General features: G+C 35.8%; 1 protein-coding gene across 2 annotated transcripts in view; it reads left to right on the forward strand.

Annotated features, from left to right (window-relative positions):
• The first annotated feature begins 1,051 nt into the window (after positions 1-1,051).
• Positions 1,052-21,369, forward strand: part of LOC120428131 (uncharacterized) — a 481,672-nt gene continuing 461,354 nt past the window's right edge. For both annotated transcript variants that reach the window (XM_052708221.1, XM_052708222.1), the window contains exon 1: positions 1,052-1,966. The gene's annotated coding sequence lies outside the window, so the exon portion shown is untranslated. The remainder of the gene's footprint in view (positions 1,967-21,369) is intronic.

Below are 21,369 nucleotides of genomic sequence, written 5' to 3' on the forward strand. Positions count from 1 at the left end.
TTCCCGTTCGGTTTGTTTTCCTTACGATTTGCTCCCGAATTTTCCGGAAAATTGTGCGTTGTGTGGACACTTTTCCCATTTAGGTGGGGGGAGAACGAAGGGTGTAAACATACACCTTCGATTCGACTGAGGCAGGGGTGCCGTTTGAGTAAAATGGGTTATTTTTTAGGGTAGTTATTGCCCTTTTTGTAAGTTGAGTTGAGTATCAATTGAGAATGTTAATTTTGGCGAATGCCAAAAAAAGCAAAAAGCAATCCACTTTAACGACCCCCGGTTTTTTTGTGGTCTCTGTTGCAAGTTACTGCTCATTTCTAGGCGTTCGAAGGTTAAGTGTGGTTAGTCAGCCAAAACCTCTTTTACGCAAATGGGCCGACGTTTTACTTCCCCATTCGATAGAAGGCCAGGAGGATAAGGCGGGAATCGAACCCGCGTCCCATAGCAACTAAGGAATTGGCAGCCAAAGCCGCTAACCACCGCGCCACGAGGCCCTCCTTATGAGTAATGAGTAATGAGTAATGAGTAATGAGTAATGAGTAATGAGTAATGAGTAATGAGTAATGAGTAATGAGTAATGAGTAATGAGTAATGAGTAATGAGTAATGAGTAATGAGTAATGAGTAATGAGTAATGAGTAATGAGTAATGAATAATGAGTAATGAGTAATGAGTAATGAGTAATGAGTAATGAGTAATGAGTAATGAGTAATGAGTAATGAGTAATGAATAATGAGTAATGAGTAATGAGTAATGAGTAATGAGTAATGAGTAATGAGTAATGAGTAATGAGTAATGAGTAATGAGTAATGAGTAATGAGTAATGAGTAATGAGTAATGAGTAATGAGTAATGTGTAATGAGTAGTGATGAATGTTCAGAGTATTGAGTAAAATTTAAGTTTCCACTTTTCTGGCACCCCTGACCAGGTTCGGCTCTGGCCGGGTAGGGTGTGAGGCTCGTCAACTACACTCCCTCTCACTCTCTATCGTCGAAACTCTCTCTCTCATCCTGGACCATCGTGCAGGACCAGAGGATGTCCTCGGAGCAGATCACCGACGGAGGTTCAGTTTTGCAGAGATTTTCGACCCATTCGGATGCTGAACCAGCGGAACTCGTCGTCGCGGGCGTGGTATCACCAGTGAGGATTCTTCTTCTCAGCTCTTGTGGATTTTGACTTGCTGGAAGGGTGACAGCAGGTGGTGTGTGTGTGTGTTCTGATCTGACCTTCCCCAGAGGGAGTCACCTCTTGCTGCCAATTTGGGCTCCCGGAAGAGGAAGTAAGGCGCGTTCCGGTCGCAATCAGACCGTCCGGAAGCTTGTCCGTTCCGTGTTTTCTGTGTTCCGTCGTCATCGATTTGTGCTTTGACAGGCGGGAGTGAGTGAGAAGCAAGTTTGTGCCCCAGGAATACGTATTCACGGTAATAAAAAGGGAGAGAAGCAGCGAAGAGAGCGAGAGAAGGATAAAGATAGCGTGTTTCGCCCGGAAGAGTGAAGAGTCCGAAGTGGAACCAAAGCAAGGACTCGCGTAACGTTACGCAGCATCCAGAGTAGAGGAATTCTGTGCGGTGGGTGGTGTGTTGTTGTCGTGGTCACCCCACTTGGTCCTGTAGGAAGAGGGTGGCAATTACTGAGTGTGTCCAATCGTGTAGTATTTTGTGTGATATCTTCTCTTGCCAAAGCTGAGAAGCTCAACCGAAGCGTTTCGTGCGGCCAAAGATTGGGGAAAAAGTTTCTCGGAACAAAGTTTCCCTCAAAGTGGTCATTTTCCGCCGGAGTGTGAGTTAACCAGGAGTTCGAGCCCATAATCGAAAATATTTGTGCGCGCCACCACCTTCAATCAAGTGGACTGCTGGGATTTTGGGAAATCGGTCCGGAAAGGCCATCAGGAGGAAAACTTTCCCTCGCAGAATCGGCGAGCATTCTTGTTAAGGGAATTCGGATACGCCGCTAGCATCATTACTGAGAAGAAAGGTGGGTGGCAATTTTCTTCCCCCGTTCCACACATTTCCCAAAAAAAAAAAAACACCAACGAGTCAAAAAGAAAATTCGTTATTTATCTCACGTTTTTCCTAATTTCACCTTCACTTCATGCTCTGTGCGGGGTGTTTGGTTCACTTATTTTTCACAACCTTCTTCAGCAAATTAGTTTTGACAAACTTTGGCAAGGTGGCTGGAAAGTTTTCTCGCCCAACGAGCTCAGTAAATTCCACGCGAGAAGCGTGGGTGGTGGAGTTTTGATGGTTTTGTTGAACAGTAAAAAAAATAAAAAGTAGATAAAAGTTTTTTTTATTCGTCTAGCCAAAAACAATTTTGCATGTTTATACTTTATCACCATTTTACTTTTTCTATTTTCGAAAAATATATATTTTTTCACTGTGCTATCAGCGCTGTTTTCATCGGCGAGTTGTTTAGCTGGAAATTGAACGGACGAGAAAATAAGCTGCTTGATAGACGGGTATGTCAACGTTAATGACTTTTCCAGGAGCAAGTTAATACGTTTTGCTACGCAAAAAGATAAGCGCGTACTTTTTAATTATCAGAATATTTTTTTGTCATGTTTTTTAATCTTGTTGTATATTCGACCGTATCAATAAATTTTTAGGTTAGGTTTGGCTTTCGGTCTGTTTGGGGAATCAAAACACTTGTATGTTCTCTTAACGGGTCGAAACGTCGGATGAAGAGAACATACAAGTGTTTTGATTCCCCAAACAGACCGAAAGCCAAACATGTTATTTAAGCTGTAATAATCTACGATTTTCCATATTTTTCTTGTTAATTGTAACAAAATTGTTTTGATTAATCTTTTAACTTTGATTCAAACCTGTTTTCAGGACAACAAAATTATCAATCTCAACTCAAATTTGTTGTCTTTCGGCCTTAAGCTAAATGAGATATTAAATAAAGTTTGCAACGACTAGCCTCCTCCCTTTCATTGTTTAAGCCGCCAAGACAAGTGTCAACCATCAAAACAGCATCGACAAGAATTAGTTCTACTTTTATGCACTCATTTGTGTGCTGAAAAAACAGAAATGCGTTTCGATTCTGTTGTTTTTGGTAGAGAAGAGATGGCCGTTTCGTCCTTAGAGATTGATAAGAATATTAAGAAGTTTTACGATAGAATTGCAAAAAAAGATTATTCGTATTAAAAATCTCCCATATGAAAAAAACAATAAAATATTGAAAAAACTAAAATGGAGTCGTCATGCAATAATATTTCTTACCAGAGTTCAGTTGTTCATTATTTCAGCCACTGCTTTTCTAAAATTAATTTTAATATTTATAAAAATGCAAAGTAAAATAAGTTAGTTTATTTTGTTTTTTGTTCATCATTAATCATTTCATTGTCCAGCACTAGAAAAATGAACAAGTTTTCTTTGAATCAACGCAAATGAAAACAAAAAATGCTTCATTTCTTATATTAGTCTCGTGTTTTTCTATAATTTTAAGTCAGGAAAAACATAGTTTAGAATAAAGTTGTTTCAAGGCTTTTTTTTAGAAACGAAAAAAATCCTATTGAACAAATGCAATTTTTTGAATGTTTAGCTGTATAAACTATAGAATTCAAACCAATGATAATTTTCTATTTAAATTTTACAGTTGAACTTGGATTCCGAAGATGCATACAAAACTTAAGGCATTTTTGTTTATTTATTGTTTCTTCTGTTTTTAAAAGCAATGTATCTAACGGTATGGAGGAAGCAAAAAACTATAAATCGAAATCACCCGTGAAAGATTTATACGTAGAAAGTTGTGTTTCGACTTCCTGATTAAGAATAAAATGAACTTAAAATATTCTATCGGTGAAAATCATGTTTTCCAGAAAAACTAACTTAATCCACCTATGTGGTTGGAGCCTTCCTCACTCATTACCAACAATGGCTGATTTGATGGGGTTGTACACAAATTTCATCTATTTTTTAGATTCGGATTAAGAAAGTACATAAATATCACTTAAATGGCCATATCTCGAGACAGGGTTGCCAGATCTTCAATGTTTTGGACTCGTTGGAAAGGTCTTTTGATAACCTATCCAACGATGGGTCGGATGGTGGATAGTTTACATACATTTAAGTGAGATCCGGCTTCCAAAAAGTACATAAATATCACTTAAATGGCCATATCTCGAGACAGGGTTGCCAGATCTTCAATGTTTTGGACTCGTTGGAAAGGTCTTTTGATAACCTATCCAACGATGGGTCGGATGGTGGATCCGGACATAGTTTACATACATTTAAGTGAGATCCGGCTACAAAAAAGTACATAAATATCACTTAAATGGGCATATCTCGAGACAGGGTTGCCAGATCTTCAATGTTTTGGACTCGTTGGAAAGGTTTTTTGACAACCTATCCAACGATGGGTCGGATGGTGGATAGTTTACATACATTTAAGTGAGATCCGGCTTCCAAAAAGTACATAAATATCACTTAAATGGCCATATCTCGAGACAGGGTTGCCAGATCTTCAATGTTTTGGACTCGTTGGAAAGGTCTTTTGATAACCTATCCAACGATGGGTCGGATGGTGGATCCGGACATAGTTTACATACATTTAAGTGAGATCCGGCTTCCAAAAAGTGCATAAATATCACTTAAGTGGACATATCTCGAGACAGGGTTGCCAGATCTTCAATGTTTTGGACTCGTTGGAAAGGTCTTTTGATAACCTATCCAACGATGGGTCGGATGGTGGATCCGAACATAGTTTACATACATTTAAATGAGACCCGGCTACAAAAAGTACATAAATATCACTTAAGTGGACATATCTCGAGACAGGGTTGCCAGATCTTCAATGTTTTGGACTCGTTGGAAAGGTCTTTTGATAACCTATCCAACGATGGGTCGGATGGTGGATCCGGACATAGTTTACATACATTTAAGTGAGATCCAGATATATGTGAAAACACATTTTTATACATAACTTTTGAACTACTTATCGAAACTTCAATCTTTATAAAACTCGATCTATGGGACCCTTAACCAAGTCGAATGCAACAGGTTCGGGTCAAATCGGTTCAGCCAGTGCCGAGAAACATGAGCTAGTTTGTTGGTCACATACATACATACACACACACATACACACACACATACACACACACATACACACAGACATTTGTTCAGTTTTCGATTCTGAGTCGATATGTATACATGAAGGTGGGTCTACGACGTTTTTATACAAAGTTCATTTTTAGAGCAGGATTATAGCCTTACCTCAGTGAGGAAGGCAAAAATGTGTTTCTCATATTAATGGAGACGCATGGTACCAAATAAAAAAAAATGATAAAAAGCATTTATTTTGACAGTTTATGCTAACTAAAGGTAAAATAAATGTAAAACATTTTAAAACCCGTCATACAATAAGGCTTATTAAAAAAATATTTAAATTACCTGAGCCACCATGCGCCTCCTACCATGGAAAAACGCAATGTTCACCGATAGAACATTTTGAATCGAACATTTTCACAATCAGGAAAGTAAAACACAACTTTCTACGTATAAATCTCCCATGGGTGTTTTTAATTTATAGTTTTTTTTGTTTATTCCATACGTATATCTTCAAACCATTTAAAATATTCAAATTTAAAATGCCGTTTTGAACTGCCACCAAGATTATTTTTGACAATTTTGGAATAAGAAGTCAACATTTTCATTGGATGGTAGTAGTGGGTCCATCCCGGAAATTTCCTGGACAGAATCCCGGGATTTTTCCAAAACTGGGAATTTCAGAATGCCGGGAATTTTTATATTATGTATTGGAAATTCTCAAAATTTAAAAAAATATCTAATTTTGATCTGAAAATTCTGATTTGGTTGTGTAAAAAGATAAACTGTTTAATACTTAGTAATTTATAAGAATTTTAAAGCATTAAAATTTGTATTCGGCATATATCAGCATTAATTTGGCTGATTAGGGAACATTGTTAAATTTTAATTTACAGATTCGCAAAATGCCAAACGCCTTGAATATTTTAATTAATAAAGACTGGGTCTTATGTTTATATAAATTAAGCATATTAAATGTGGTAAATAAAATCATATTTAATTAGGTTTCATCAAACACCAGCATCCTGGTAAATCATGACAAATTGAACTAATTAAGACAGCTGTTTAAGCCAATTTTTTGCATAATGTTTTGATTTTTTATTGATTTCGGTTAAATCAGTAACAGAACAATAAAATTAGCACTCTGATTTACAAATTTATTGCTCTAAAATCTCCTATACCTATTAAGACTGTAGTCCCGATTTCCTAAGTTGGCGGTAGTGATGTTTGTCATAGAAAAATCGAAAAACTATGAGAAAAAATGCAATTGACCAACAAGTTATAACCATAGGCGTATAGTCTATGAAACTCCTTAACTTTTGACCTGTAAGAGTATGGGTGTTGGAGGCTGTTGCAAAAAGATATTAAGGTTTTAAAAAAATCAATTTTTAACAGTAATTTGCAAAAGCTATGAGAATAAGTCAAACCAATCCTGGATATCTATAGCACATTTTGAAGTGCTTCAAAAGACCTTTCGAATGCATCTTAGAGAGTTGGAATTGATCAAGTTTTACGCAAATGGGAGCAATTTTATGATTTTTCATGTTTTTTGGACCTCAAACTTCAATGCCCGTTTTACCCCACTTCCCTTTGTCGTAGAGGGCTCATATTTGGCATGAGTTCATCTCATGTATAGACAAACAAACGCTGAAAGTTTCATCCAAATCGTAGCACCTCGATACGACCTCTAGAACAAACCGAGTAAAATCTATAAATACTGTTTCTTAAAGATAATTTGTGAAATATGTTTTATTTAAAACATGAAATTCGAAACTTATCTAAAATATTTCATGAACTGGTGTCCTTTTATTTGTCGTTGCTTCCTGTTTTGTCTTCCTCACTGAGGTAAGGCTATAATCCTGCTCTAAAAATGAACTTCGTATAAAAACGTCGTAGACGTAGACTTCATGTATACATATTGACTCAGAATCGAAAACTGAACAAATGTCTGTGTGTATGTGTGTGTGTATGTGTGTGTGTATGTGTGTGTGTATGTATGTATGTGACCAACAAACTAGCTCATGTTTCTCGGCACTGGCTGAACCTATTTGACCCGAACCTGTTGCATTCGACTTGGTTTAGGGTCCCATAGATCGAGTTTTATACAGATTGAAGTTTCGATAAGTAGTTCAAAAGTTATGTATAAAAATGTCCTGTCTCGAGATATGACCACATAAGTGATATTAATGTACTTTTTTAAAGCCGGATCTCACTTAAATGTATGTGAACTATGTCCGGATCCATCATCCGACTCATCGTTGGTTAGGTAATCAAAAGACCTTTCCAACAAGTCCAAAACATTGAAGATCTGGCAACCCTGTCTCGAGATATGACCACATAAGTGATATTTATGTACTTTTTTAAAGCCGGATCTCACTTAAATGTATGTAAACTATGTCCGGATCCACCATTCGACCTATTGTTGGTTAGGTTATCAAAAGACCTTTCCAACAAGTCCAAAACATTGAAGATCTGGCAACCCTGTCTCATGTTATGACCACTTAAGTGATATTTATGTACTTTTTTGAAGCCGGATCTCACTTAAATGTATGTCAGGGTGGCCACCTCGGGAAAAAACCGGGAAAACCGGGAAAAAACCGGGATTTTTATCCACCGGGAGAAAACCGGGAAAAACTCGGGAATTCGACCGACAAACCGGGAAAATATTTTAAGTTTCGTTAAAATTTGACAAAAGCCTCTTTAATGTATTCAATATGTTCTTTTCTCAATAAGAATATTATTCCTGTTATTCTAAATGAAGAATTCGCGAAATCTATGTTTGAATTTGTGTGATAGACTCATGCTTCTTGGCTAGGATTTTTTTTCTGTTGTATCCTATGACACTTTTACCAGGCGAATTTGTTTTTTTTTAATAAAGTGAAATGTTTGCTCTACCAGCGGTTCTCAACCTGGGGTACATGTACCCCTGGGGGTACCACGAGCGGTTTCAGGGGGTCCGGAAGAAAAACCCCGTAATGGCGGATATTTACCCCATCTTTGCTAAAATATTAGTTTTGCATAAAATTAAAATTAGGATTTTTTTGAAAGTGGAAAATATGGATATCATGGTACGTAAACAACATAACAGTTAATATATCTGTGGCCTGTATCTCAACAACAAAAGAATGGATCAAAAATGTTCAAAAAAGAATGCAGTAAAGAATTTTCACAACCATTTGATTTTTTAGAGATAAAATAGAATTATTTTTTAATTGAAAATAGCTACAACTTCAAAAAAGTATGTGTAGTATGTTTAAATCTGAAAAAAATATAAAAATTCAAAGAACAAGCCATAGTCTCAACATTTGAATGCAAAAAGTGTTAAAAATGCATTTTACGCTAGTTCAGTTGTTTTGCAATCATTAGTCTTCAAAAAATGTAAGATTTGACGAAAACAAAAAAAAAGAACGAAAAAAAATAAAGATCGAAAATTTTCAAAAATTCAAGAGATTATTAAATCAATCGAAACATGCTTAAAAATGATTCTAGACGCAAGAGAATGCATTTTAAATAAATTTCAGCTGATTGCACTTAAATTTCCATTAAAATTTTGATGTTTTATGAATAAAATAAATAATAATTTTTTGTCCCCTGATTTCTCGGGGCAACAAAAACTTTAAATAAAATGTGTACCCGCCTTATGTACTGTTGAAACAATCACAGCACGATAATTTTTTAATTGTTTTTACCATTATGTGTTTTGGTTTTTTTAAGAAAGTATTTTTTATTAAAATTATTCTAAAAAGAAAGTTCGATTCTTTACATTTGTCGATTTTTTTACATTTGTATGGCACTTTTCCTGCGCTGCTGCCAAAGTGTTTACATTTTTGTTTAGACTAATGATGCAAAAAGACCTTTTTTGGTCGAAAAGAAAGTACTCACATAATTCTAGCAAAAAAAAAAAATATCACAGAAATTGATAATTCTTGGAAGAATTGTTCTTTTTGAATTCACAAAACTTCTATTCAAAGAAAATTAACGCGCATTTACATCAATGTTGATAACAATGTATTTTTGTAAATCTATTTTACAAAATAATAAATTCTATTAATAAATTATCTTATTTTAAAAAATAAAAAAGACTTTTGATGAAAAAACCCAATAATGTGAAAATTAGAGGTTTGATTGATAACAAATAAAAACGGCTTCGTTTAAAACTTAATTACTTTTTACTCAAGATTTGAAAGCTTTCTTGAGGAATTCAAACTTTGAACCAAATGTATGCGTTCAAAATGTATGATGATATTAACGTTAGCCTAAAAAACATTGTAATTTGGTTTAAAAACATTCCGGAAAATTCCTTCTGGTCCCGGGAGAAAACCGGGAAAAAACCGGGAAATTGAAGATCGAAATCTGGTGGCCACCCTGATGTATGTGAACTATGTCCAGATCCATCATCCGACTCATCGTTGGTTAGGTAATCAAAAGACCTTTCCAATTAGTCCATTGAAGATCTGGCAACCCTGTATCGAGATATGGCCACTTAAGTGATATCGATGTACTTTTTGGAAGCCGGATCTAAAAAATAGATGAAACTTGTGTACAGCCATTGTTGTGAGGAAGGCTCCAACCACATAGGTGGATTAAGTTAGTTTTACTTTTTAATTTTTATAGAATTTTTTAAACTTTAATAGTTATGTCATATACAAAGAAATAAATAAAGCAAAATCTGTAAATACAAAAGACTTATTTTATTTGAATCACGTTTTATTAAAAATGATAATCTTTTTAAATTCATGGCACACCAAATAAACAAAGAAATCAATTTTAATTTTTTTAAAGCTATCTAAAAATGCTGTCATTGTTGAAGTTTAGATCATCACCATTTGATTGTATTGAGTAATTCTATGATTTTAAGCTTGAAAGACATAAAAAATATAAAAAAAATCACAGATTTTATGACTGTTTAATAAATTTCCAGGGATTCAAACTAATTTTTCCTGTTACCTGGGAAAACTGGACGCCCTAGTTTCTGTGCACCCTTGATTAAGTTTTTTGTACTTTTTTTGGTTTGTTATTAAGCCATTAACAATTGTCTTGTCATATTTGATTTCTGACAGTTTCATTATATTTTCAAAAAGCATTCAAGCGTTTAGTTTGCTTCTTTTTAAGAGAAGGAAGTATCAACAATACCTGAATCCATTAAATTTTAAAGACACTAGGATAGTTATTCTCAAACATTGTTTGCACATTTTACTAACTTTATCAAACTAAGGGAACTATACCCTTTTTCAGCCTATTTCTATTATCGGCCTATAAGCACATTGATCATGAGTAGGGTTAGTGAATTTTCACGATTTCGCGGACAGCGTGAAATTCGTGAAATTTGAAGATTTCCTTGAAATCCCGTGAAATTTATCAATTTCTCAAATCAATTCTTTGAAATAACAACTTATCAATTATTTCATCTATAAAATATAAATAAACTTTTTAAGTTAATTTTATTAGTTCTCAATTATGAACCACTAGAAGAATTGTTAGCAAAACATACATAAACATGAAATTGTGACAACATTTACTGCGAAGTGAATGCTGCGAATACTTAAATAATGTTTACAGAAATCACTCAAAGTAGAAAACATATTCTCGGAATCATCAAGTTATCAACAGCAAAATAACATTAATAATTTGATTAAATTTTTACAAATGTTGGCTTTTTCACCCAAAACATGTTAAAATTGATTAAACGAGTATGATGTGATATTGTTTTGAAAAATTGCATAGATTTTATTAAATTGAATTATTTTTCTGAGTTTTGTTAACTTTTCTATGATTATTTAGGTGGATGGTTCCCGTTGAAGTTAAAAAATGCTTCCTTTCTTGTTTTCTGTTAATATTAATTTTAAAGATTTCGTTACTAAATAAATTATTTTTGCATATTGATTTTTAATTTTGTTTCTGAAAAATAAGATGAAAATCTTAAGAAATATTTTTAACTCGCAGAAAATTCAAACTCTGTCAATCATTTTGACTGGACAAGGTTGTAAAATTTTGCTCTGATATGAAATTTAATAAATGTAAATGATTAAACAAATGCAAATTAAAGCAGTTCAATAAATGAGAATATGCATGACCTACACTTCGTTTCAAAATATAACTTTTTTGGAAATAAGGAAAAGTTTTTTTTATGTCATGTTCAAATTTAGTGGAGATTTGTATAGTTTATTGAAGAATAATAATCCATAAAAAGTAGTTGCTGTGATTTAAACATAAGTTTTTCAAAGTTATTTTAACATTTTTCACGTTCCGCGAAATTTCCGTGAAATTTGGTGTTTTGAAATTATGGTCCCCGTGAAATTTGCAATTTTTGAGCGTGAAAAATCACTAAGCCTAATCATGAGTTACAGCTTTCTGTTCCAAATTAAAAAATAGATCAAATAAAAGTGAGCAAGCAATTCTCCATTGTTGAAACATCTGAAAATGTTGATTTAATAGCGGAAAACGGCAAAAGTGATGAGAATTGGTCTAACGGCTTAGAGTGATTAAAATTGGTATATTTCCCCTAGTTGGTGCAAGACCTTATCCAGAAATTTGTCAAACCCCACTAGTTCGGCGCAAGCTTCAATTTTAGGAAATACTGCTCTAGGATAACTGATTAAGTTTTCGCAGTTATTTTAGTACATCAGTTAGATTTTATCGATAGCAGAGTGTGGCATGGAAAATTTACGATATAGCTTTATGAGCTCATAAAAGCTTCACGCAACATTGCAAATTTACGCCACATAGAATGTCGAGCGAAACAACTGTCTCCCTGCTCGATACGACAACGCTAGTGAACGTCACTTGCAATTATCCTTTAAGCCCACACGCTGTTGGTCAGTACAGAGGGACACAAAAGCCTAGCAAAAGTCTGACCACATCCAACTACAACCGGCTAGCCACTTCACACAGTCTCTAGTCAGCGGTACTGCAGCGCAGAGCTTTCTATTACTATAGACATTCGGCAGAAGAAGTGGGCAGAGAAGAAAAGCTTTTACTTTACTAGCTACTCTTCCTCACAATTTCGCTTCCAGTTTGCCAGTCTCCGAAAGACGTCCAGAAAAATGTAATGAAAACACTACGAGACAGAGGAGAGAGAGAGACGAAGCATGAAAATTCGAGCGATAAAAATAATAACGATAATAAAATGCCCGCAGCAATAAAAAGCCATCGCTGGGGCAGCAAGGCGGTGGCCCTATTCCACCCCTCCCACACCCTCCAGTGACGACGATGACGAAAAACGGTTGCAATAATTTTTCCTTCCTTTCGGGACGAGAGGACTTTAGCGTTGAGGCTTGGAAGGGGAAGTACTAAACTACAGGATCAACCGCAGTGGACACTGCTCAAGTGATGGTTAATTGGTGTGGGTTTATTGGTTCTTTAAACGTTTTATTGATTAATTTTGAGTTGAAATTTTGAATTCAATTTTATTTAAGCAGATGTTTCTTTCGGATTTATAGAAAGTTTTTTTTCCGTATACTTTACCATCAATTCCATTCAACGATTCTTTGGGCTTACCATGTAAAGTGGTTCAAAATTTCTAGAGTTTCATTCAAAAAGGTTCTACAGTATTCATTTCTTTTCGATACAAGTGTTAAACAGATGAATCGAATGTTGAACATTTCTGTGAACTTCAACTTAAGAGCTTAAGATTTTCATGCAAACAAAAAATCTAATAAATAAAATCTGTAAGGATGAATTGATTAATTCAACTTTAACATCAGAAACAAAAGAAAATTGCTTGCTTAATTGTAAAAAAAATTAAGCTGCATAAGTCACATATTTTAGTTTAGAAAACCGAAAATATTTGTTTTCATATTTAATCTAACAAAGTTGATTTTTTTCAGTGATTACCTTGCTTATTTATCACTGATATCTCGGGAACTAATGTTCCGATATCCAAATTTTAAAATAAAGAATAACACTTGAAAATATAAAAAATGTGTGATTTGGCCCTTTTAAATAGTAATTCTTGATATAAAAAATGTAAATCTTTCCCAGTTCCTGAGGGGAACACCCTTGAAGAGTATCGGGACCGGCATTTACAAAGCGGATTCAGTGGCAGTTTCATTCTCAACTTAATGTTAACATGTTTAGGTTAATGTTAACATTCCATAGGGCGCCTACCTAAGGTGTCGTGATAAGTTCCAGCTTGTGACGATACACTACCTCCCCTTTACTAAGCAATCGATTCCAGAAGGGAAAAGATCACCAGTTGTGTTGGTCCGAGCCGGGATTTGAACCTCGGTCTACCGCTTACGAGGCGGAAGCGTTGCCACTGGGCTACGTGGCTCGGTCATTATGATATCAAAATCTTAAATATTTTCATTGTAAAGAGCAGAAATTTTACTTTTTTTTATGTATTTTTATCAGTAAAAAATACTCGAGATATCAGTTATAAAAAATAAATTAGTCAATAAAAAAAATATCTGTTTTTTCCTGTTCATAATTTATGCATGGCCATATCATAGCTACCAAAAGCCAGATAAAAAAAAATTCAAAAAAATGAAAAGGTAGGGCATTTTTTTCAGCTTTCCTAATTTTTTGTTTGTGCATGAGCACATATTACTATAACTTGAAATACCCTTTGATTGTCATAATAACTTGACATTCAAAAATGAATTATTTTTTTTTGACCTTTTAAAGTTTTTTTTGAAAATCATTATTTATTCAAAAAAATATAACTGGCTCAAAAAGTATTTGCCCTTCCGAGAAATTTTTGAAAAGATAGCATTTTTTTTGTCCCCTTAAGATATTTAGGTCGTTGCAAATATTTTTCAAGGGTGATGTCGCTCTCATCTCATTCAACATTGGCTCCAAAAACAAATATTCTTGAAACTTGAATTGAAAATCAACACAAAACATTTAAAAATGCATTTTCCTGTGTTGAAAATTATTTTTCTTATGATTGTAACAGCTCAAACATATCTTGATTTTTTATAAAATTTCAAGGTACAGTACTGCAAAAAAAATCTAAAACTGATTTTTCCTAAAAAGATAGTTTTTTATAGAAAATCAGGGATTGTAAACCAGCTGTACAGGTGAGCAGTTCTCTAGGATTTCGGTCATTCGATTTTTTTTTGTATTTTTTAATCCGACTGAAACTTTTTTGGTGCCTTCGGTATGCCCAAAGAAGCCATTTTGCATCATTAGTTTGTCCATATAATTTTCCATACAAATTTGGCAGCTGTCCATACAAAAATGATGTATGAAAATTCAAAAATCTGTATCTTTTGAAGGAATTTTTTGATCGATTTGGTGTCTTCGGCAAAGTTGTAGGTATGGATACGGACTACACTAGAAAAAAATAATACACGGTAAAAAAAATTTGGTGATTTTTTTATTTAACTTTTTGTCACTAAAACTTGATTTACAAAAAAACACTATTTTTAATTTTTTTTATTTTTTGATATGTTTTAGAGGACATAAAATGCCAACTTTTCAGAAATTTCCAGGTTGTGCAAAAAATCATTGACCGAGTTATGAATTTTTTAATCAATACTGATTTTTTCAAAAAATCGAAATTTTGGTCGTAAAAATTTTTCAACTTCATTTTTCGATGTAAAATTAAATTTGCAATCAAAAAGTACTTTAGTGAAATTTTGATAAAGTGCACCGTTTTCAAGTTATAGCCATATTTAAGTGACTTTTTTGAAAATAGTCGCAGTTTTTCATTTTTTTAAATTAGTGCACATGTTTGCCCAGTTTTGAAAAAAATATTTTTGAAAAGCTGAGAAAATTCTCTATATTTTGCTTATTCGGACTTTGTTGATACGACCTTTAGTTGCTTAATAATAATAATAATTAAATATACTTTATTGAATCTTTCTTATAATAATTACATTTGGTTTACATAATAAGTGGTCAGCTGTGGCTCTTCAGCTTTAGTTTGCTTTTCGTGATTTAAACACTGTTCATTTTCTTAACTTTAAAAGTATATGATTTATCATTTTTGTAACACTAGGTACAATGAGGAAAAAAAAAATGTTAAGAAAACATAACCTAACCTAAAACTAACTTAAACTTACAATAAACTAAACCAATCCTTGAATCAAGGGGTATTCAGAAATAGCACATTTTTCCCTGAATTTCAAACATTTTTCTTGAATCTTCTGATCCAACATTTTTACTTCTGCTAATTCATGAACCTCACTTGATCTTGTCCAGCCAGGAACATTCAAAACCATTTTGAGTACCTTGTTTTGGACACGCTGGAGCTTCAATTTATGAGTTCTAGCGCAACACTCCCAAACAGGTACTGCATACTCAATAACGGGGTAAATTATTTGTTTGTAAACTGCTAGCTTATTTTTCAAAGATAGTTTTGATTTTCTGTTAATTAAAGGATACAAACACCTGATGAGAATGCTGCACTTGTTCAATATTTTATCTACATGCTGCCGAAACAATAGTTTCGAGTCAAGTATGAGACCTAAATAGACAACTTCCTTTGACCAGGGTATTGAAACATCATTCATTTTAATCAAAACATCATCCTTTGGGGCAAATCTGGCCGATTTGGAAAGTGGAAAAATGATGGTTTGAGTTTTGGCTGCATTTATGCGAATTTTCCAGTCGCCAAAGTATTCGGAAAGAACGTCAAGACCCTTCTGAAGACGGCCAACTAAATATCTGGTTATTTTACCCTTATAAATAACGGCAGTGTCATCAGCAAAAAGTGACAACACACCATTACCAGGAAGAGTAGGCAAATCAGATGTAAAAATATTGTACAGAAGTGGGCCAAGAATACTTCCTTGGGGAACCCCAGCATCAATGTTGAATAATCCAGAAGCAATCCCATTCAGAAAAACCCTGAACGATCTCTCCGAAAGATAGTGCTGGATAATTTTGATAAGATACATTGGAAAACCGTATAAATACAGTTTATGTATCAAACCATCATGCCAAACATTGTCAAAAGCCTTCTCAACATCCAACAAAGCCATAGCAGTTGATTTAGACTCAAGCTTGTTCTGCTTGATGATTTTAGTTACTCTCGTAAGCTGATGAGCAGTATTATGTCCCTTTCGGAAGCCAAACTGTTCATTCAAAATTATATTATTATCGTTGGTAAAATCCAAAAGCCTTGAATAGATGACCTTCTCAAAGAGTTTGGACAGACTACTCAAAAGACTAATGGGACGATAACTTGTTGGCGATGTTGGATCTTTTTGAGGCTTCAAAATTGGTATGACTTTGCCCAGTTTCCAATTGGTGGGGAAGTAACCAAGTTGCAAACATTTATTGAAAATATTGGCTAGATGTTGAAAGAACTGATCACTCTGTTTTTTCAACACCAGATTAAAAATGTTATCAAAGCCAGGAGCTTTCATATTTTTCATTTGTTTTACTGCAACTTTGACTTCCTCACCAGAAACATGGGAATCTGCAGGAAATTCAAAGGTAGAGTCATTGATTGTTGAAATACTATTGGCAACTGATGTTTCTTTACGGCTGGTCATGGAAGCGCCAAGATTATGTGAACTAACAAAATGAAGCCCAAGTGCATTTGCCTTTTCCTCGGATGTAATCAAAGGAGAATCCTCAACAATAAGAGGAGGAATAGGCTTTGGTTTGTTTTTAAGAACTTTTGAAAGTTTCCAAAATGGTTTTGAATAATTCCCAAGCTGGCTTACATGTTTTGAAAATTCTTGATTTCTGATATTGTCAAGTCGGTCTTGTATGATTTTGTTTAAATTGTTAACTGAAATCTTTTTGTCATAGTCCCCAGTCCGTTGATATTGTCTCCTATAAACATTCCTAAGTCTAATTAAGTGTTTAGTATCTACGTCAATATCAGTTACCTTAATATTAACAGGAACCTCCCGAACGTTGGCAGCCTCTGCTTGGTTGATAGCCTGCTGGATCATTTCCAGCGAACAATCAATATCAGCAGAAGTTTCCGGGTGTTGATCATAGTCGATGTTGCTGTCGACCACTTGCTGAAACTGCTGCCAGTCAACGTTGTGGTAATCTTTCCGTGTTGGTTGCCGCTGCGGAGTAACGGAAGCTCCAACCTCCACAACCACCGGATAGTGATCAGAACTCAACTCTTCAAACACCTCAGGATGAGCCACGTTCTCAGCCATATTGGTAATGAAGAAGTCGATGATTGAGTGATTCCCAGACCGAGCCACCCTCGTTGGACGATCTGGACTCACAACGTTGTAGTATCCGTTTTGCAGATCGTTTTGCAGAATCACTCCGTTCCGATTCCTCCTGCTATTGCCCCAAACTTCATGCTTCGCGTTGAGGTCACCAGCGATGATGTACTTTGCGCTCCGCCGTGTCAGCTTCTGGATATCGCTCTTCAGTTTTGCTGCTGAACCATCTCTGGCATTCACCTGACGTGGGCAGTATGCAGCAATGAAGAGTACTGGGCCAACCGAAGTGGAAATTTCCACTCCAACGGCCTCGATGATGTCCAGCTTAAAGTGTGGCAGCCGGCGTGGCTTGAGATCACGATGAACAGCGACAAGCACACCTCCTCCTCCAGAGGTGGTCCTATCGAGCTGCGTCGCGATCTTGTAGTTTTGCAGATAAACTTTTTCACCAGGCTTCAGATGAGTTTCCGTGATGGCAGCTACGTCGATCTCCTTCTCGCGAAGAAAATCCACCAGCTCTAAGTGCTTCCTCCTAATGGAGCAAGCGTTCCAATTCAGCAGCTTGAGGGACCTACGATCCATACTGGATGACGAACGAGGTCAGCACTTCAATCTGCTGGGTCTTGGTTTTGCATCCACGCAGTGCAGCGGACATCTGTTTGAAAATATTGAGGAGTTCGGTTGAGGTGTAAAGATCATTACCATTTTCCTCAACTGCTGGTTCTTGGGTTGGTCTTGGCTCCTGGCTGAAGCCCGGTGGTGGCGGTCTCGGCTCCTGGCTGGAACCCGGCCGGGGATGATTCATCTCAGCTCTCTTCCTGGGATCCAACGGCAACGGTGCCAAGTTCGGGACCTGGCGTCGCGGTTGAAGAGGTGGAAAATTTTGCTCCACCAGGGCTGGAGGAGTTCTACGACGCTGAGGCTGATTCTTCGTCGATGCTTGCTGCCGAATTTTCACGAACTCAGCTCTCTTGGGGCACTTTCGGTCGGTTGACGAGTGCTCACCGTTGCAGTTGAGGCACTTCACCAGCGAATCTTGGATGCACTGGGATGTGATGTGCGCATCGGTACCACATTTGGCGCAACGACGCTTCAGGTGGCAGTTCTTACCTCCGTGCCCGAAACCCAGGCAGTTGAAGCATTGTGTGACGTCACGATGCACTGGTCGGTATCGCTCCCACGACACGATGATGTTGAAAACCGCTCGAATTGCCTTCAGCTCAGGAAGCGTCGTCGATCCCTTAGCCAAATGCAGCAGGTAGAGCTGGTCACGGTACTTGATGTCTTTGTTGCGTCGGCTCATTTTGTGCACGGCCAACACATCCAGTTTCAAAACTTTTAGCTCGGCAGCTAATTCCTCCACTGGCATGTCGTACAGACCTCTGACGACGATTTTGTACGGCTTATCCATGACGACATCATGGGTAAAGTACTCCGCCTCGTTTTCGGTCAAGTAATCCTTGACCAGTTGATAGTGCTGCCTGGATTGCACCAGCACCTTAAATCCGTCTTGACACAGACGAATGTTGCCTTGGACTTTCCCAGACTTGATGAGTTCAACAAGCCCCGCACGAAAGTCGATCGTTGCTGCTGATTGCCTCACATAAAAAGGAGGCAGTTTCTCCTTTCGCTGTTTCACTTCATTCTCCTTTGCTTCCGCTACCTGGTCCTCGTCAGGCAGTCCAGCAAACTTGTTGTTCTTCAATAGCTGCTCCTCGTGCGATGAAGAGTTCTCCTCCTCCTCATCCATCGGTACAGTACCGTCGCTCTTTTTCGTCTTTTTGCTGTTCGATGTCACTTCCAAAAGCACCTTCCTTTTGGAAATTCCCGGTTTTTGGCCATCAGTTGAGGCCTCAACCTTCCTTTTGGAAATTCCCACTTTTTTGCCTGCTTGAGCCGCAGGTAGGGCAATATTGCCGGCGTTTTGCGCCGGGACGCGACGAGTCATGTTGATTCAGACAACCTTCACCAACGAATGCTCGGATAACAATGAACCTTTAGTTGCTGAGATATTGCAATGCAAAGGTTTAAAAACAGGAAAATTGATGATTTCTAAGTCTCACCCAAACAACCCACCATTTTCTATCGTCAATATCTTAGCAACTAATGGTCCGATTTTCAATGTTAATATATGAAACATTTGTGAAATTTTCCGATCTTTTCGAAAAAAATATTTTCAAAATTTTCAAATCAAGACTAACATTTCAAAAAGGCCAAACATTCAATATTACGCCCTTTTAAAATGTTAGTCTTGATTTGAAAATTTTGAAAATATTTTTTTCGAAAAGATCGGAAAATTTCACAATTGTTTCATATATTAACATTGAAAATCGGACCATTAGTTGCTGAGATATTGACGATAGAAAATGGTGGGTTGTTTGGGTGAAACTTAGAAAACATCAATTTTCCTGTTTTTAAACCTTTGCATTGCAATATCTCAGCAACTAAAGGTCGTATCAACAAAGTCCGAATAAGCAAAATATAGAGAATTTTCTCAGCTTTTCAAAAATATTTTTTTCAAAACTGGGCAAACATGTGCACTAATTTTAAAAAATAAAAAACTGCGACTATTTTCAAAAAAGTCACTTAAATATGGCTATAACTTGAAAACGGTGCACTTTATCAAAATTTCACTAAAGTACTTTTTGATTGCAAATTTGATTTTACATCGAAAAATGAAGTTGAAAAATTTTACGACCAAAATTTCGATTTTTTGAAAAAATCAGTATTGATTAAAAAATTCATAACTCGGTCAATGATTTTTTGCACAACCTGGAAATTTCTGAAAAGTTGGCATTTTATGTCCTCTAAAACATATCAAAAAATAAAAAAAATTAAAAATAGTGTTTTTTTGTAAATCAAGTTTTAGTGATAAAAAGTTAAATAAAAAAATCACCAAATTTTTTTTACCGTGTATTATTTTTTTCCAGTGTAGTCCGTATCCATACCTACAACTTTGCCGAAGACACCAAATCGATCAAAAAATTCCTTCAAAAGATACAGATTTTTGAATTTTCATACATCATTTTTGTATGGACAGCTGCCAAATTTGTATGGAAAATTATATGGACAAACTAATGATGCAAAATGGCTTCTTTGGGCATACCGAAGGCACCAAAAAAGTTTCAGTCGGATTAAAAAATACAAAAATTAAAATTGAAGAAAAAAGACCGATTTCGTAGAGAATTGCTCAGGTGCATAATGCACACACAACACTTTTCATTGAAATGGAGAAACCATGGCAATTATTTTAAATTTTTCCCCTCTTCTTTCTCGATTATGGCAAGAGCCTTGGGACATAAACTTTGCAAAATATTTGCAACGAGAAACCAAGCATTGCTGACAAAAAATAATTTATAACCCGATTTTTTTTCTTACAGATTTATGAATTAAGACAAATCATTTTTGTATGAACAACTGCCGAATTTGTATGTAACACGATATGGGCAAACTTATGATGCAAAGTGACTTCTTTGGGCATACGGAAGATTTTCAAACAGTTTCAGCTAGATAAAAAAATATGACAAAAATTCGATTGCCAAAACCTCAAGGAATTAATCTTATAGAGATTTGTGATTTTTTTTTTTTTTTTTTTTTTTTATGATAGGTTTTATTTACATTAAGTCTGTTCATATATACAATGATTTTACACGTTCAGCTGTTCCTATTGATCATTATTTCCTGGTCTCCTAGCTGATCTAGAACGGGATCTTCTTTGATTTTCCTTCTTCTTTCCTCTGAACGGTGGGATTATCATTTTTTCAGGGTCAAATATTTCCATGAATTTCTGGTGATCTTCCATTTGTATGCGTTGTTCATTGTATGAGCTTGTTACTACGTTCTTTTCTTTTCCAAAAGTTGTTTGTTTTTCTTCTTCTTCTCCAAATCCCGGCATAATTTCTAGCGAACTTGTCTTCCCGTGAATTAACACCTTCGCAAAGGTGTCATTTCCAGAAGTTTTCTCCTTCTTTTCCTTTACTTTGGCTTTGTACGGACAAGTTACCTTCAAATGACCCGTTTTACCGCAACCAAAACATTTATTTTGCAATCCGTCATAATATATGCGAGCATCCACGTGAAGAATCTGCAACCGAGCTGGGATTTCCGCCCTAACTTCCATGAATAATCCTCTTACCCCGTTCCATATTGGAAATCCCGTCTCCTCACCGTACCGTTCCCTAACCTGACATTGAACTTTTCCGTACTTCTTCATCACTTCCGCAATTTGCGTGTCCTCGACCTC

The sequence above is a fragment of the Culex pipiens genome, chromosome 2, assembly GCF_016801865.2.
Source record: "Culex pipiens pallens isolate TS chromosome 2, TS_CPP_V2, whole genome shotgun sequence".
Classification (NCBI taxonomy): Eukaryota; Metazoa; Arthropoda; class Insecta; order Diptera; family Culicidae; genus Culex; species Culex pipiens.